This window comes from Pan paniscus, chromosome 6, assembly GCF_029289425.2.
Source record: "Pan paniscus chromosome 6, NHGRI_mPanPan1-v2.0_pri, whole genome shotgun sequence".
Taxonomy (NCBI): domain Eukaryota; kingdom Metazoa; phylum Chordata; class Mammalia; order Primates; family Hominidae; genus Pan; species Pan paniscus.
The window spans coordinates 13227185-13245045 of record NC_073255.2 but is presented as its reverse complement, the minus strand read 5'-3'; the positions used below and the strand labels follow the sequence as shown (position 1 = coordinate 13245045).

Below are 17861 nucleotides of genomic sequence, written 5' to 3'. Positions count from 1 at the left end.
GTCACGTTAGCAAGTGAGACGCACATAGCAAATTCTGGATGGGGTTCTTGTGACAAATGACTTCTATGGTTTGCACGTGTCTCCTCAATGACAGCTGCTGGGAAGAAACATCACCTCCCAGCTGCACAACTTGATCCTTCTCTCCCTTGTGAATTAGGAGGAATTGAATGTTTGGCTGTAAAGTGGCACTTCGCACTACTCTCGTTGAATATCACAATTGTGCCTGCACAAAAGGAAACAAAAAACCTCATCATTGGCAACTGATGGGAGAAAAAATAGTCCTCTCATTACAGAGATAATAAGCAGGATGTTCCCCTGCAGCCTTTTTTCTTAATTCTCCTTATTGTATTTTATTAAATGATGCAGTTTGAAATTAAGGCTCTGGCAACCTTTGTGCACACTCTGCATAAACAAGCAAAACAGAAACACAGTTAAAAGAGCAAGTATAAACCCCTCCCAAAAGCCATCTGCTTTCTTCTTGTTATGAAACTTCAATTCATCAGCAAAACTCTAAAGAAAATATTTATAGCAGAAATGTAAGCTGCATTCTGAAGTTGCTTGGAGGCAGGGTTAGTGGAACATTAGAAAACTCAGTTAGGCTGTGTCACTTAGTAACCAATCTAGAACTGGTCATTTAACCTGCCTCATTCACTCTTTCAACCTTTTGTGCACTTGTCCATTCATCTGACAGAATTTATTCAAGACCCTCAATGTGCCAGGACTTGTGGTAGGTGTTTCCACATCATTAAATGAAGATAATTGTTATACCAGCCATGTGTACCTCTCCGGGTTACTGAAAGCATTGCTGTAAAATATAAAACAAAAACATCTGTGTTTATTTTCTACCACTAAGCCACTAGAAGAAAGTATACATTCATTTAGTTACATATGCAAAAAGTGTAAACATGATTATATAACTTAAGGGGAAATTTTATTTTATATATCCACTGTCACAAATTTTTTGCTAATTTTCACCCTGGTTCATCAGATAAAATATATTCCTATTTCTATTCTTACTCATTGCTCTTCTCAGCGAAGGGAAAACAGTGAACCATGCACTATAGATTTTTTTAATGCCATTAGGCAGTCACACTATGTAAACATACAAATAAATATACCATACCTAAGCAATAATACCAACATACACTTCGGGTTTGCTAAGCAAAATGTCACCTTGAACTTCCTTTCCATTTGCCCCACAATTTATACTTCTCCAATACTCACAACCACAGCCCAAAGTGAAATCAGATGGGAACCTGGAGATTTTGTGTGAACAAAAAAGATAACTTCATTTTGTTTAGCAAGTGAATTGAAATGGGGATATTTGTTTTCACAGCATAGTCTAGCCTATCCTAACAAATTCAGAATTTTTATCAGTGATAAGAGGCCAACACAAAGAAACCTAAAATGTGTAGCAATGACTTAAGTAATTAGGCAGAGGGCAGTGAAGAATCCAATGTTAGAGGCTGGAAAAAATGGCAATCCATTTTAAGCAGTAGGAAACCATTTGGCAAAAATTAAAATCCTGTGGTAATTTGGGAGGCAGACCGTGGGGCTTCTGAGTCCAACGACTTAGGGAAACAATGTTGAAAGTGAATGTTGGCTGTATTTGGCAGAGGATTACAATAATGAAATAAGCTCAGGAAAACCCTGGCTGGCTTGCAAACAGAAACGAAAGGAATAAAAATCGTTCAGAAATTTGGAAGTTTGTAAGTTGGAAAAGTGACTACTTCTAGGCTCTAAACAGGAAGACTTGGCATCTCAAAAGACTGCCACAAAATCACAGTGAAATGTCCCCATCGGATGAAATGACTTAGGATGAGAATCAATTAAGAGTGTAAACAGATTAAATGTGTGAACTTTCTACCTCTTAGTCAGACATCTTCAACATAGCCCCCATATAGAAGAGAGAGAAATGCACAGAAGTGAGAAAGCAACGAAACAAAGCAGATTTTAGAATTATGCCTAGAAAAGAACTTTAGGTGTGGTTACTACCACATGAAAGTTATTTAAAGCAAATAGATCAGAAGCCTACTGTGTGTTTGAGGGAAATGCATTGTTAAATAAATCATGAGCCTGGACTAAAAAAAGCCACTGACATTTTGAGACTTATAACCCTTAAGCTGCCAATGTTCTGTGGGAAAGAAGTTTGCTGAGAAAACCATGCAGCCCCAAAGGAAGAGGTATTCCCCCTCAACCACTTCAGAGAGTAATGGAAAAGAAAGAATATCTTGGAGGGCACAGCTTACAGCCATAGAGGACAATGGATAAAAGAATGCCTCTCGAGGACCAGAACCAAGGCCTAATTAAGGAACACTTACCATCCCCTGCACAGGGGAACTTTCACCATGTCTGACCAGTGAGATGTTATCATTGTTTTGTGTCTCTAATCATACCCTTTCAAATAGGAATGTATACCATCGTTACTCTGTTCCTTTCCACCACTCTGTATGCAGTGATATAGACAGTGGAGGACAACGATATATCCTTTCTTTCAGTTCATAGGTCACCTGATCAAGAAGAGCCTCATGCAGACATGACAGAGAGGCCCATGTATCCCATTAAGCTTGAAGTAGTGACTAGACTGGACATCAGGATGTGTCCCGAGGTTGGATTAAGATGTCTTATGTGGGTGAAGAAAAAAGTAATTGAAAATTTGCTGATTAGAAGGGCAGATGCTGGCAGAGATTGTAAGTGCCTACCAAATATTCACATGTTTTTCTAATTTTCCAAGCCCCCATGCACCTATCGGAGTGGGATCTTGTGACCCGATGAGGCCAGTAGAAAGTAAGCACAAAGGACGTGTAACTTCCACCTCTATCTTGCTCTGCTCTTTGTCTTCCTCTGCTCTGCTGGCCTTGGAGGCTATGTGATCCAGACGGCATAGCTACAAAATAGAGCTTCATCAGATTCTGCATGGGAGAGAAATACTTATTGTTTATACAAAGTCATTAAGATCTGAAGGTTTATTTATTATCACAACATAGCTGAAGTTAGATTAATATATTATGCAATATAAGCCCCATCCTCATTCTCAATACAAAAGTTTTATCAGGGTCTATGCCGATCACTAGATTTTGTGGTGTGAATAAATGGAGAAGGATAGGTTTGAAAAGATCCCATAAATGTCTATGTTGGAATGAGCTGAAGCTGAAAATGTTAAGGTATTATGTGCAAACACAGACATTTTGCAATGAAGAGCAGCTGATATGCAGGTTATGTTTAACTACCTATCTCTGGGATCTTAATGCCCCTCTCTCTGGATACAGGAAGCAGATTTCAAAACAATTGCAATGGGACATCATAGCTTCATCCTGAGACAGAGTTCAAACACATCCAGGTATGTGTTACATAACGATATGGCAAACTTACAGCAGTGCGTTAATTGGGAGTACAAAAGCCTCCTGAGAAAGAGCCCGTCCTTACGAAGGAAAGAGTTGAGCATAACAAAAGTTGACCCAACCACAAATCCTTTATCATTGAATGAGAGAAGTGTTCTGGGCATAAGGTGGCATCTTCATTCATTTCTTTCCCTGGCCCAGGGTCCTGGAGAAACAAAGAACCATAAGCAAAACCTAAAATTTATTTAATTTAAACTTCCTTAAGACATTAGGCATATTGACATAGCTTTAGTAACCATGTAACAGAGAATAGCAAAAAATGAGGAGCAAGGCATTTCCGCAATTTCACTGCCCTCTTTTCAAGAAAAGCCTTGGCATCTTGAAGCACTTGTTGATTCCCTAGTGCAAGGCAGAAAAAGGTAGAAGCAATGACCACCACGAATAGGGTATCAACATGCCCAATTGAATCAACAGCACCCAGTAGAAGTGGTAGTAGGACCCTGTGGGTGCTATTTGGCAAGTAAGATTTTTCATGAATACTTTGGAAATATTTCCTGAAGACCATGATAAATAGTCACAGTCAGAGAGAGAGAGAGAGAGGATTTTACTGGGTACTGAATTCTTAAGTGAACAAGTGGACCTTACATATCAGTTAACTTTTATCATATGAAAACCCCCGAAACTTACGGGTTTATTACTAGGAGCATTTCTTATTTCTCACAAGTCTGGGTAGATTGGGCAGCCCCGGTAATCTGGGCTGGGTTTGGATTATCTCATCTGGACTCTCTCATGTGTCTGTGATCAGCTAACAGACCAGCTTGAGGTTTGCTGAATGAGGAAGCCTTGACTGAAATGACACAGCTTTCTTCTACCTGTCTCATTCCTCCAGCAATTTAATTCAGTCTTGTCCTGTCAATGGATACAGGGGTCTGAGAAATAGCAAAAGAGCAAAAGACTTCTGGAGGCCTAAACTTGGACCTGGATCACCATTACTCGCATCCCATTCTGTAGGCCAAAGCAAGTAACAAGGCCACACCAGATTCAAATGCAGACTCCACCTCCGTGGGAAAAGCTGCGTAGTCAATTGCACGGGAGGCAGATTCTAAAAGAGCAATGACTGGGGCCTTTTTACACTCAATCTACCATACCTGATATTTTTACTTTTATTGCAATACTCTTCGTGTGAGATAAACTTATAACTCTAGAGTTGGGAGGATCTTAGTGATCATGCTCTACTTCAACCTTCTAATTTCAGAGATAAAGAATTTGAGGACCAAAGTGGTTAAGCAATTTGATTAATGGCTTATAGATGAAGGAGGACTACAGATTTCTTTGATTCAGCTTAGAGCTCTTTCCACCACACTTTACCTCTCTTCCAAGGATACCTTTAGGACAGAAGAAAATTTGATTTTATACTCCATATTTTTGTCCACATTTGCTACAAAACGATTATCTAGAAACTCATCAACTGTAGCCAACCAAGCCTGTTGGTCTTTCAGCTATGGTTTCCTCACTAGGCCCTGCCCTGTTCTACCTTGACCTCCCTTCAGCCATGAGTAAGCTGCCCATGAGCATGTTTCCTGACAGTGAACTTCCATAATCCTAATTGTCTGCCCTGCCCTGGGACTGTTTCTCCCTCTAGGACCAACCTGCCCCAGAAGGTGCCAGCATTTGCCCAGTGATGTCTCATCTAGAGATAACTGCTCCACATACAGTTGCTAATAACTTTAATCTTGCAATGTTCTCTTCCTATTTTGTATCAATAGCCAAATTCTGCCTTCTTCATCTGCAATTTTTCTCCTATATTACAATCTGTATTACAAACCAGAAAACTGAAAGTGTGGTATTTATTTCCTACCTCAAACGATATAAACCCATGTTAACTGACAAGGTATTAAAACAGCTATTCCTCATGTTTTTAACCCGAGTGAGAGGGATAGAGGAAGAGAGAAGGTACAACTTCCTGACAACACAATCTTGATCCTAAGAAGCTGCAACTTGAACATCAGGTACCATCACTCCCTTGGGGGCAAGCATATGTTCAAGTGACTTGTGAGCAGATAGCCCTGCTTTCCATACAAACAGCATGACAATAGGACAAAAAGCTTCAGACTTTTAGCCATTTTTATGATTCATTTCTGTTTTTATGGGCATCCCAGCATAGTTCACCTCATTAGCCATTATAGAGATTTTAATTCTTGAGTTATTCCTGTGCTCATTCAGTAGAATGAATATTAATATATTTCTAATGTAATTTTTAATTAAATATAGCATCACCATTATTATACCCAAAAGATCTAAATAGAGTTTGAAAGAGAAGACAGACACTATCACAATAAAAATCAGCAAATTCTGCTCACATCCTTTTCAAAAGGCTGATCACCTATGAAGTAATGAGAATAAATCATGAGATAATGTAGGACAGATCTAATTAAGATAATGAGCTACGATTATGGACATGATTTTCCAGGGTTAAAGATCTTAACAAAAGGCAATCTATGGATATATTTTAAATATCCTCTTTGATCTACTTACTTATATTAGCTATGCCTCTTAAAAAAAGGAAAATATTCATCAAAAGTAATGACCCTGAGTCTACTGCAACAGCAGGGTTTTAACTATTTTGCTATCGCTGATGCATTTAATACTTTGACATGCTCTTTTTGGGGGGATATTTGACTGGAACATATTTTTTTTCCATCTTGGCATTCAAGGGGAAACAGAGATATTAGGATCAATGCTCTCCCTGCACCTTGAAAGCTATATTATAAAGATATTTTGATTTGACTAGCACAGATTTGGATGGATATTTCTGGAAGAAACTAATTAGCCTGGCTTCAATAGCAGTGGCAGGCAAGACAACCAGGGGAAAGGAGCAATTAAGTTTTGTAGGTATGCCTGGGTGCCATCTCTGCTCCCTGTCCAAAGAGACAACTCAAGGGAGAGAAAAAGTCCAGAAATAAGAACGCTTAATCCTTGGTCAACATTGTTAATAAGCAGAAATAAATATTTCCTGAGAATTGTTGAACTGCTGCAGGAGAGACTGGAAGGATCTCTTGGCTGTATTACTTGATAGAGATTCAACATTGCCCTTTGAAAAGTAAGGCACATTGACCGACACCCACTAAAGCCAATGAGTGGAAGGAACTGCCATCCGAGGGGTGGAAACAGTTCTCCCCATGTCCTGTGCCCTATCTACAGTGGCTCTCAAGGTGAGCAGTTAAATCTCACTGGCGATACTTGTGCCACAGTGGATCGCAGGCCCAGAGTCAGCCCCACTAGCATGCTGTTCACAGTTGCTATTATTTGCAACAAGTAGCATCTTACCATGGATCTGTTTCAGACCATGGGGCATGCTCAGCTCATTACCAGCATGGAAATTGTAACTCTGATGCTGTGCGTGACTGCAGTGGCAGTAGATTTCTGGGGTCCATTAACTCCTCAGCTCCAGGACCTTTTAGTGACAGCCTGTGTGGCTACCTCAAGTGGCTCTTCACTGAAATCTTGAGAGCCTAAAAATCTTTGAAAACAGTGGGCAAAACAAAAGGATGAAAAAAATGTAATGATGCATTTGAAAGCAAAGTTGTTGATTCCGTGTTCCCTGGATTTTTATCAGATTTTGCTTTGCATTCCTTTTCTCTATTATATAACCTCTCCCTCCCATCCCCTCATCTCTCTCTCAATCTCTCCACACCCTGTCTGTGTGATATCTCAGAAAGCATATTGCCAATAAGTCAGAAGACTTGTATTTCTAGTACTGGCACCAACTCTTACTAGACCTGTAGGTCTGAGCAAGTCACTTAACCTCTCTGGTCCTCCATTTCCTTAACTCTGTAATCTGTCATCTTGTAGGATTGATGTGAGATAATGACATGGAAGGACATTGAAAATGATAAGCCTTTACTCTGTATATTCTCTATAACAGCACTGTTGGCAACATGTTCCCACTGCCAATATGTTCCATGGTAGATAAATTTGAGTAGCAAAGCCACTAGATGGAATGCTAATAACCAGTGACTGATATCTTGAAGAAGTAAAATTATTATTTTCAGATTTGCCGTATCTCAAATGCAATCCTTAGGACCCTGGTGAGAGATCTGAGGATCTGGGAAGAGGCTTGAACACAGGCACTGCAACGAGAAGTAATGGGGACGTCTTTTCTAAGGACCTATATCTATCAAACACATTTTAATAATGTTACTCATTCTTCTTACTTTAACACTTTCGCACATCCTATTAATTTTCCTTCCTCTCTCCTCTCAGGATCAAATATGATACAGTACAAAGAGTATTATGGACTTTGTAGGCAGAAAGATCTGGCTGTTCCACTTAGCAAGTTATTCAACTCTCCAAGCTTCAGATTTTTCATCTGTAAAATGGACTCACAGATATGGTCATCTCTACTTTAAATTAAAAGTACTTGGTACATGAGTGTTACGCTCCACCTGTGGGGGATTGTTAGCAATGCAGTAAACAGGACCCTCTAGGGACAAAATTCCAAAATGCTATAATTGGGACCCTCTTACCTCCCTGTCTGGACTTGTTCCTCCTGACAGTTGGCATTCCCTTATTCTAATCCCCTAATTTGGGTGGTGTCATGCACCCCTGGCTGTCCAGTTGCCACTATCCAGTAATTGCGTATTCTCCCATATCCCAAAACTAGTTCCTCCCACTTCCTCCAAACTTAAGATGAGCTCAGCTATTTATTACTCTATTTAACATGAGGTTGAGAGTGACTGGCACCCCACTAACTCCCACAGGTTATTTTTCTTTTAAATTACACATCCGTTGCAGTGCTGGGGTAGAGGGGTGACACTAGCCACACAGTAGAAGGGAGGAAAGCTGCCCATTCTCCTGGGCTTTGTATACAGGAGATAAACACTTTCCAGAGAGGTGCTTGCCAGTCAATCCGGATGACTATCCCTCTGCCTGTAAGGTCAATGCCAAGCTGAGCCTCCCTCTATCCATACTCTCTACACTATCATCTATCAATCAAGCTATCATCCAAGACCACATATGTAGCATGTCCAAAACTCAAATGATTATATTTCCAAATTTGTATTCCCTATCCTAGTGATAAACTGCTGGTAACTCAAGCCTGAAATCTGGTAGTTATCTTGACACCTTTCTCTACCACACTTCTGTCCTAGTTCAAATCCTGGTTTCTGGCAATGACTTCCCAATTAGTCATTGTTCCCCTAGTTTTTCTTCAATCAGCTCTCAATGAGGCAGAGAGAATGGTCTTTCCAAAGAGCAAATCAAATAATTTTACACTTCTGTTCAAGCCCTTGTATTTGTCCCTCTGGCCTATAAGACAACATCTAAATTCAGAGCCTGTGACCCTCAGACTTTTGAGTCCTGTGCATTTTCTCCAGTCCCCTCACTGGTTTTCCCAGCATCACACCTGTACTCTGATTTGTTAAACATCTCCAGGTCTTGGCATATGCTTGCTACTCAGAAGGCCTTTTCTCCCTTCCCTGCTTAGAGAACTCCTGCTCAGCCTTAGGGATTCAGCTTGAGAGATACCTCTCTCTGGGCTCTCCCTGTGCCTTCCCCACCACTCACCTCCACCCTACTCCTTCCCCATCCCACATACCCCTATTTTATACAAATCTATTTTATCATGACCAACATAGTGTGGTTACAATTATTTGCTAACATATTTGCCTTCTCAACTCATTATGGAAACTTTAAAGACAAGAACTCTTCCTTGACCATCTCTGTGTCCCCAGTGACTGTCATATCATCATTGACCATAGTTGTCCCTCCAAGCCTCTTGCTCCCTCTTCTAGTCATATACATTAGGGCATCCTTCAAGCAACTTTGTGGGGACTTAGTGGCAATGGAAGAAAGCCTGCTTGGGTATTCAACTTTTACTTTGCCCAACACTAGTTGGAGAAATAAAAAGAAACAGTTGGAAGACAGTGGGAAGCAATGGAAATACTAGTTAGTTGTCTGAGTGTCTGAAGTAGTAGTTTATAACCCTAGAAAGCATTGGTACTTACATGGGTCTTGGGGTTGTTGATTTCCTATTTTCTTTACAGGGCCACTCTTAGTGCCTAAGTGTCCAACCCTTGTCTTTCTCTCCCTCCAAATGGAGTTTATTTAATCATGTGTTACAAGAAGTATTCTGTCTCTATACATTACAGGAGCTGTAAATTTTGAAAATCTGGTTTCAATTAAAATGAATTTATCCCAGCGTATTGCCTCAAGATATCTCAATATCACATGACAATAATACCTGTCATATTTTGGCATTACATACAATACAATGCTATTCCAAAGAAACTATAATTTGGTGTTTTTACCATGATTTTGTGCATTATTCACATTTCTCTGACGTTTGAATCTCAGGGTTCTATATCAGTGCTTTGTTGTTGATTTAATTGCCATCCAAGGCACTTTAATGTGAAAATCATGTCTCTCTTTCTGCTGATGACACCTGTTGTCTTCCCTGTTGAAAACCTTTATTTGGTACTATTCTACAAAGGGTAATAGCAAACAAAAGGTACATCGAGGATTTATTCAATTTATATTGAAATATCAAACTGATAGCATAAAATGTGGTTGTAAAATATTTATTTTTCAAACCCACACGATTTGTAAACCCTTTCAAACCAACTAGAAATATAAATTCATCCTGTTTCTCTGACCTCCATTATTTATGTGTGTTTACCACCACATAAAACAGAGGTGGTTTTCTTGGCCATAGAGTACAGTATATAAGATCAATTTAATTCAAGGTTTTGCCCATTTAATTAAATAATAATTTCTGTTGGGAGGTATGGGAAGGAGATACTTTCACATGTATGTGCATGAATGATTTGTTTGTCTGAGGCTTTTGTGGATGTCGCTGCTGTTGTTACTTACTCCATCTCATATCTCATAGCTGAATTTTATTAAACATGCTCTTATAGCCTGAAAGGATCTTTCTGCATTCTGAATATACTATTCTATATTGTATTAATAACTATTTATTAAAGGTTTATTTACAACATTTAGATGCAAAGGATAGGTTCCAGTCAAATGAGTCCTAGTAGGATGAATTAACTGTATTTAGCTTGAATCTCCATGAATAATATTAGCGATGACCGTTCAACCAGATATTTTTATGGTGTGGGATTAGTGATACCCTAAACCAGACTCTTTCTAACTTTATAACAGATGTTCATTGCAAATGTCTATTTTCCTTAACATTCTGCCTCTAATAACACTGCAAAATACCCCTACATAGGAAGTGCACACATAGTCAAAAGCCATGTTTCCTTAATAGCTAAAGAAGAACATACAAAGTCTTGGACTCTTAGAAAAGAAAGAGAAATGCTGACTCTCCAGTGCTCAGGTGTCCCTGAATCAACTAAAGCTGGATGATTGCTGGATCAACAGACTCCCAGAGGCCTTCAGCCATTTTCATGTGAAAATTTAAATTGATTGCTGATCCTTCAGCTCTTGAAAGATGGGTTTTATCTTTTTTTTTTTTTTTTGTAGAAAAAAAATTTTTTAAGAGGCAATGCTTCCTTATGGAATAGAGTATTAGAGTATTTTTCAAAAGTGGAAGGCAAGGGGAGGAGCAACGTTTTTGTTGTCGTTGTTGTTGTTGTTTTTTGTTTTTTGTGAGACGGGGTCTCGCTCTGTCCCCCAGGCTGGAGTGCAGTGGTGTGATCTCAGCTCACTGCAAGCTCTGCCGCCTGGGTTCACACCATTCTCCTGCCTCAGCCTCCTGAGTACAGGTGGGACTACAGGCACCCACCACCACGCCTGGCTAATTTTTTGTATTTTTAGTAGAGACGGGGTTTCACCGTGTTAGCCAGGATGGTCTCGATCTCCTGACCTCGTGATCCACCTGCCTCGGCCTCCCAAAGTGCTGGGATTACAGGCATGAGCCACTGTGCCTGGCCGGGGAGGAGCAACATTTTAAGAAACTCAGCGATGGTCTATGACTGGATTCAGTCCTTCCTAAAGTGTGCTGCTTAGCATAAGGTTTTGTATCATGTTTTCAGATGGAATCTCATCAGAATGCATATTATATATGGAAAACCCAGCCCAGAATTATGATAGCTAAGAATCCATTATAATAAACACCATATAATAAATACCATTTCAAGTTAAGCCCCCATACAGCAGAATTATTTCTGTGTGCCAACTGCAGTCATTCACCACATAATGACATTTTGGTCAACAACAGACCACACAGGCAACGGTGGCCCCATAAGATTACAATACAGTATTTTTACTTTGCTTTCTTTGTTTGGATATGTTTAGATACACAAATACTACTGTGTTACAACTGCCTACAGTATTCAGTACAGTAATATGCTATATGGGTTAGGAGCCTAGGAGCAATAGGCTATCCCATATAGCCTAAATGTATAGTATGTTATACCATCTAGGTTTGTGTAAATATACTCTATGATGCTCACATAACAACAAAATTGCCTAAAAATGAATTTCTCAGAACATATCCCCATTGTTAAAGGACACATGACTGTATTTGTAGATATGACTTAGGAAATGCTGTGAAATAAATAAGTCTACTCAGCAAATGATTTCAGCCAGGTGCAGTGGCTTGTGCCTACAATTCCAATAATTTGAGAGGCCAAGGTGGGAGAATTGCTTGAGCCCAGGAGTTTGAGACCAGCCTGGGCAACATGCTGAGACCAGGTCTCTACAAAAAATACACAAACTAGCCAGGCATGGTGATGTGCACCCGTGGTCCCAGCTACTCAGGAAGCCAGGAGGCTGAGGCAGGAGGATCACTTCAGCTTAGCAGGTCAAGGCTGCAGTTGTGTTCACACCACAGCATTCCAGGCTGGGTGACAGAGGGAGACCCTGTCTCAAAACACACACACACACACACACACACACACACACACACACACACACACAATGAATCCTTGGTCCCTAAACATGTAAAAGGCCTTTTCTATCATGTTCATATCTGCTCATCTATACTATCCAATTTAGAACTCAATTTCACTTCCTTGAACGGACTCTCATGTGACACCGCAGTCCCAGGGATTAAAAATAAACATGAATGCTTGAAGGAAAGCAGCTTTGGGTGAACTCCAATCAACTATGTTTAGCATAGATAAGAAAGGTGTTTCCACGTGCACTCAGGAGTATTTCTTACACCCATTCCCAGTATACAAAGTTCTACAATTTTAGCTTTGTCCATGAGCATTGCAATCCCAGAGCATGGCAAAAGCCAGAAGGTCATTCTGACCTGGCTCTGTCAGGCCTCGTCATCCATGACTCATCTCTTTGCTCCCAAATAGACTTAAGAATTCAGTCCTGAAACCTGGCATCTTTTCTTTCCCAAGGCTGCCATAGAAAAATATCCAATGAACTTCTGCTTTTAGTAATAGTAGGCTAGGTAATTAATATAATATTTTCACTGAAGACAAATTGAAAAATACTGGATGAAATATTTTTAACGTTATTAAATTTTTAAAAATATTTCAAACATTTTTAAAAGCATCAAAGAGTCTGGGCGCAGTGGCTCACGCCTGTAATCCCCACACTTTGGGAGGCTGAAGCGGGCATATCACTTGAGGTCAGGAGTTTGAGATCAGCCTGGCCAATATGGTGTAACCTCGTCTCTACTAAAAATACAAAAATTAGCTGAGTGTGCTGGTGCAGGCCTGTAATCCCAGCTACTCAGAAGGCTGAGGCAGGAGAATGGCTTGAACCCAGGAGGTGGACGTTGCAGTGAACCGAGATTGTGCCACTGCACTCTGGCCTGGGCGATAGAGTAAGACTAGCTCAAAAAAGAAAAAAAAAAGTATATAAATAAATAAAAGCATCAAAGAGCTAACAAAACAGTAAGGAAAAACTAGGTCAAGATTTAAAGAAGAGAGAACTCAGAGGCAGCTTTCATCTGTTAGCTTTTGTCTATCTGGAAGAGACAGCTAAGAGACTACATTGCCCAATAGCAGCCTTGAAGGTCTGGGGAGACCAAAGTAAGAGTCCAAGGCCCACCAAGGTCAAGGAACTGGTTAAATCACCCTCTTCTGCTTTAGACTGGGACCTCAAAGAGCTCCACCTTTGGGCTAAGGGGAGACTGGAAGAAATACAGCTGTCATTATCCACAGACAACATAATTGAGAATGTAGAGAATCCAAAGAATCTGTAAATAAGTTATAGAAATTAAAAAGTGAATTTAGCAGGTCACTTGACTGAATACCAAGTCAAAACCAGTTGTATTTCTCTATCCCAGCATCAAAAAACTGGAAAATTAAGTTTTAAAACAATGAAGTATTGTAGTCTACAATAGCATCTACAACTCAAATCCTTAGAAATTAATCTAATAAAAGATACATAAGACTTGTATACAGAAAACGATATAGCATTTTCAAAAGATATTAAAGATATAAATGAAAGTATACACCATATCAATTCTCTGAAAATTAAATTAAATTATATTTCCAGTGCAATCCCAATCAAAATTCCAGCAGTTGTGTGTGTGTGTGTGTGTATGTGTATGTGTGTGTGTGTAAGTTGACCACCTGAAACTCAAGTTTCAATAAAATGCGACAGACCAAGAATAGCCAGTATAAGCATAAAGAGGACAAAGTTGGAGGATTTCCTCTACCAATTATTAGGACTTATTATAAAGCTATAAGAATTAAGCGAATGTGCCACTGATACATAATAGACAGATCAACACAGGGCAGAGTGGCCAGAACAAACCCATACATATATGGTCACTTGATTTATGACAAATATGACACTGTAGAGAAGTGAGGGAGGGTCATATTTTCAAAAAATGGTGCTGAGTCAATTGGGTATCCATATGGAAAACAATGAAACTTGACCCTTACTTCTCATCATATCAAAAACTCAATTCCAGGTGGATTGTAGATCTAAATGTGAAAGGCGAAACAATCAAGTATCTCAAAGACAACATAAAAAAGCAATTTTGTGACCTTGAGGTAGGCAAAGATTTATTTAACAACACAAAAGAACTCAAACCATAAAGGAAAAATAGATACACTGGGCTTCAATAAAGTTAAGAAGGCCAGGTGCAGTGGCTCACGCCTGTAATCCCAGCACTTTGGGAGGCCAAGGCGGGCGGATCACGAGGTCAGGAGATCGAGACCATCCTGGTTAACACGGTGAAACCCCGTCTCTACTAAAAATATAAAAAATTAGCCAGGCATGGTGGCGGGCACCTGTAGTCCCAGCTACTCAGGAGGCTGAGGCAGGAGAATGGCGTGAACCCAGGAGGCAGAGCTTGCAGTGAGCCGAGATCACACCACTGCACTCCAGCCTGGGCAACAGAGCGAGACTCCATCTCAAAAAAAAAAAAAAAAAAAAAAGTTAAGACTATCCATTTATCAAAAGGTTCTACTAGTAGAGTGAAAAGGCAAGTCACATGGTAAGAACATATATTTTTAACGCTAATAACAAAGGGCCAGTATCCAGAATGTATAAGAACACCTACAAATCAATAGAAATATGCCAGACAAACAGGCAAAAGACGAGAACAGACACTTCACAAAAGAAAATATCCAAATGGCCAATAAACGTATGAAAAGGTGCTCAACTTTTCAATAATCAGGAAAATGCAAGTTAAAACCACAATGATTTTGACATACACACCAGAATGGATAAAATTTTAAATACTAAGATAACTAATGTTTGCAAAGATTCAAACAACTAAAACTCTCATATGCTACTTGTGGGAATGTAATTTGTTACAAGCATTTTAAAAAATTCATTGGCATTATCTATTAGTCACATGTATTTATGTGATCCAGAAAAACCACTCCTAAGTTTATACCCAACAGAAGTGTGAATCTGTGCACACAAAACAGCTTGTACAGGATATTTTTAGAAACATTATTCTTAACTGCAGAAAGAGGAAAACTACCAAAATATTCATCAACAATAGAATGGATAAGTTATGATATAGTCGTGCTGTGGAATATACCTATCCTTTGCCCGATGAACTTTAATTCATTCCTTAAAACCCTGTCACTAAATCAAAAACATTAAAAGAAAAATATTTATATTAGTTTTAATGGAAAAAACTAATGTATTTCATTCTAATCCTAATAACCCAAGATATAAGATCCAGATAGAAAATAATAAATTGAATAATGAAAACAAATTTATATATGTAATAAACAATAGATTAGAATAGTTTGCACATAAAACATAATGAAGGTTTTTTGCATTCAGTCTTTTTTCTTCTTTCTACACCATTTTCTATAACAATTTTTCAACATTTGGGGGGTTAAGCGTTTCTTGCACTCAAATGGCACTGATAAAGTATGGAAAAGCAAAATAGAGGGCAAAATAGAGCTAAATGTGAGATCCCTTTGAAACAAGTGGAAATGCCACATCCACTCAACACAATGAAGAACTACTGAAATAAACCACCTCTTTATCCCTCTCTCATGGCATGTACATGCAAAACAACACATTTGGGTTCATGCAAATGTGTCACACAATTAGAATTTGTTTCATGTGACAATCTTTGGTCAGGAAAAACTGTGTCAAGATTATTGGTGAATGTGTCTCCTTGAAATCATTGTCAAATATCACTTCCTACAGCATATTTATTTAGTATATTTTACAGTGAAAAAGTCATTATACTTAATAAAAAGGAGTCATTCCTTAAAAATAGTATAAATTTCTAAGAGTCATCATAATGAATATTATTAACTGAACAGTCATTAGATAGGGGAAGTCTGAACTACAAGCAACTAAAATGAACAATCAATTGCCACATGAAATAACATGGATGAATCTCAAAAATGTATTTTTGAGGCAAAGCCACATGCAGAAAAAAAATGTGTACTGCATGCTTCTGTGCCTATGAAATTCAAAACATGGAAAAATAATCTGTTAGAAGTCAGAATAACAGATACCTCTGGGGAAGAGGTCATTCAACAAAACTTGGGCATCAGCCCTGATTCCTTTCTGAGTCTGAGACAGTAAAAAATAATGTCATTCTGTATTTTTGCTTGACTTTGTTATTCTCCAAGGTACAAGACATAATTTTGTATAAAATGTTTGTGAGATTCAAATAAAAGTATTATTAATGTCTAAGAATTAATTCAGCAAATAGATTATTTTAACATAAAGAAAATGAGATTTGGAATAAAGAGCTAATTGTTCCTGGTTCAAACTCCAGTTCCATCTGTTTATAGCTGTCTGACCTTAGACAATTTACCCTCTCTGAGCCTCAGTTTCCTCAAATATAAATTGGAAATGATATTAATCCTCTACTGGGTTGCTATGGATACTACTACCATCAAAAATATAAAAGGACTAGGTAGATAGAAAATTTTAAGTAAATGTTATTTTCTTTTCATCTTCTGCATTTATTGGGGGTTGTGGTGGGGTCAACCCCCAATTTGTAGCCTTCATTCCTTCTTCAAAGCACAGGCTGGTAGACTTGTTAAATCAACTAATGGTACAGATGAAAGAAAGAAGCATCTTGAGTTCACCCAAAAAAAAATTTTTTAAGTGCCAAGTGAGGACACTGAAAATTCACCATAGAAATCCTAAGAACATAAAACCACACGAGAAAGTAGATAACTTATTTTACATAGATAAAATATGATATTGGTGCTTGCAATTATTTGTAAAGACTCATTTGAAAGTCAGACCCTTGAAATATATCATAATTGTGTTCATATTCACAGTGATAATGTAAATTTCTATTTTTATTTTCACTGTCAATTAAGTTTTCTGTCTTAGGGAGAGGTTTGAGTCAGTTAAATTCCTGCAACCATAATAATTAATGTAAATCCATCAACCTCACCATTTTGAGATTCTTAGTGAGCACCTCGCAAATTCAGCACGTAGAAAAACTGGAGAAAATTACTGAATTCGCCTGGTCACATTTGAAGATCCCACATTAATAAAAAAAGACAACATTAGAAATTTTTCTGATCTCTTCGCATTATATCCCAGATTTAACAGGACAGCAAATGAAAAAGTAACCCTACCTTATTCCCCAGGGACTTATTATATTACATTTTTCACAAAACCAGAGTTGAGATTCTCTAACTCTCAGCCTATTCCACCTTGCTCACTGGGTAATGGTTGTTCTACTGGTTGGTGCCTCTGGAAGCCAAAAATTTACTTCTTTGCTTATGTAGTCTGGTCACCTGGGATGCTCTCCTCTCTACCTCAACTACTGTCAAATTACAGCTCAGCTGTGCTGTCCCCTCCAACAAATCTTTCTTCCCTCTGCACCAAGTCCTCAATGATGGCCTTCTTCAGAACTCCTACCATATTTTAATTATACATCATCTTGAATTGCTCCATATTATGGGTTTGTCCTATCTCCCTAATCACATCGTAAGTTCTTGCATGACAGGGATTGGGTTTCCCTCCTTGTCTGTTTCTCCCGCAGCCTCTAACACAATTCTGAGCACCTAATAGGGCTGTTGAGTGAGGATGCCAGTCTAGGAACAAGAAGAATGTCTACATTCGCCTGCTGCAAAAGTTACATATGGCTAAACTCATCTAAAATCACCACATGACTTGTCCACAGAAAATCAA

The 17861-nt window shown here is 38.8% G+C and overlaps 1 long non-coding RNA gene across 1 annotated transcript in view; it reads right to left on the bottom strand.

The window, feature by feature from the left end:
- Positions 1-648: 648 nt before the first annotated feature.
- LOC103787168 (uncharacterized) overlaps positions 649-17861 on the bottom strand; it is a 77318-nt gene continuing 60105 nt past the window's right edge. The window contains exons 4-6 of the long non-coding RNA XR_010112568.1: positions 3373-3546; positions 2703-2912; positions 649-805 (exon numbers count right to left, since the gene is read on the bottom strand). This is a non-coding gene — a long non-coding RNA (uncharacterized LOC103787168). The remainder of the gene's footprint in view (positions 806-2702; positions 2913-3372; positions 3547-17861) is intronic.